Below are 1870 nucleotides of genomic sequence, written 5' to 3' on the forward strand. Positions count from 1 at the left end.
GTGCCGACAATCGGACGGACCGGCAGGTGATATTGGCTTCCCAGATCGGAAGGCACTCCTGGTAGCCGGGATCCCCGCCCGTCCTCCTGCCACCAGCAGTGCCCCAAGTAAGGGAAATCTCGGCTCTGCTGAGCCGTGCTACTCCGGTGTGGCTCAAGAGGACAGAGTCAACGATGGCGTTGCCGAGCCGGAAGCCGGACGTCCCGTGACCGACAGCGGTGCCCGTAACAGACACTCTCCGCGGTCACTCCCACGAGCGATGCTGATACTTCTCGGTTCTTTCGGTAAAGTCACGTCGAATGGAAATAATATAATTATAAAAATATTACGTAAGATAAAATTCCCACGACGTTTCGGCCACAACGCAAGCAGCCGTCCTCAGGTGAAGAAACAGAGCTGTTGGAAAGACAGCTGCTTGTGTTGTGGCCGAAACGTCGTGAGAATTTTATCTTATGTTTTATTTTTATTATTTTATTATTTCCCTTCGACGTGACTGACGGCTGCTTGTGCTATGGCCGAAACGTCGTGAGAATTTTTATTTGTTTATTTTATTTCCCTTCTACGCGACTTTACCGAAAAAACCAAGCAGATGAATCCCTGCAGTCACGAAAGCTTCAAATCGAAATTTGATGCTGGCAACGCCAAGATCCACCTTCGCACGCGGTGCCCATCTGTGTCCTGGCACGCTCGGAGCCAGAAGACTTTCCGGGTTCTTCGGACACATTGCCCCAGCGGACGACCTCGGCGGATCAACACCAGGAACCTCCCGGGGGCGGGTCCCCGCACGGTCAAGGCCGATCTTCACCACCGTGGCCTTGGTCCCGCAACTGAGTGTGGCGGCGTGGCCCAGGGTACGATCGCCTGGTGGTGGCGTCTCATGGGGACCGCCGATGCCCTGGAGGGGTTCGCGCATCATGACGATGCTGATGATGGTGGTCATGATGATGGTCATGATGGTGGTCATGATGATGGTGGTCATGATGATGGTCTTGATGATGGTGGTCATGATGATGGTGGTCATGATGATGGTGGTCATGATGATGGTCTTGATGATGGTGGTCATGATGATGGTGGTCATGATGATGGTCTTGATGATGGTGGTCATGATGATGGTGGTCATGATGGTGGTCATGATGATAGGGCTTAAGGCGTCAACCGCAGAGGTCATTCCCCGGGCAAGGCTGCGTGTAATGAGGCCACTTGCAATGGGCCCTGCTGCGCTCCCGGGGACCTACCCGACCCGACCCGACCCCCCTCGGGGACATTCAGGACGTGGCCTGCTGGACTGACCGACCAGTTGGGGGGGGGGGGGGGGGAGGCCTTATGAGGCGTCTCATCAGTTCGCTCGCCCACATTCGTCAGGCCGGCCTGATTCCTCGGAATCAAGACGACGGAATGACCCCCAACCTCTAACCGCAAAACCACCACCAGTGCCAGTCAAAATGCATCGGCCACGATGCCAGGGTACAGCTGCGCTCAGACCTGGCCAACGATGCGTTCCTGAAAATAATTTTATTTTATTCAAGCAGACCAGTTTTCAACCTCTTCAGGCCGTTTCCTTCCTCCTTTAGACCCCTTTTCCTCTTTAGACCTGACACTGTTACTCCTTAAGCCCCACCTCTTCCTGATTAGGCCCCACCTCTTCCTGATTAGGCCCCACCTTTTCCTGATTAGATTCCACCTCTTCCTGATTAGGCCCCACCTCTTCCTCCTTAAGCCCCACCTCTTCCTGATTAGACCCCACCTCTTCCTGATTAGGCCCCACCCTGTTACTCCTTAAGCCCCACCTCCTCTTTAGGCCCTACTCCGTTACTCCTTAATCCCCCACCCCTTCCCGATTTTAGGCTCGGTCTTTCCTCCGGACACAGGG

The sequence above is a fragment of the Lampetra fluviatilis genome, chromosome 51 (assembly GCF_964198595.1).
Source record: "Lampetra fluviatilis chromosome 51, kcLamFluv1.1, whole genome shotgun sequence".
Lineage (NCBI taxonomy): Eukaryota > Metazoa > Chordata > Hyperoartia > Petromyzontiformes > Petromyzontidae > Lampetra > Lampetra fluviatilis.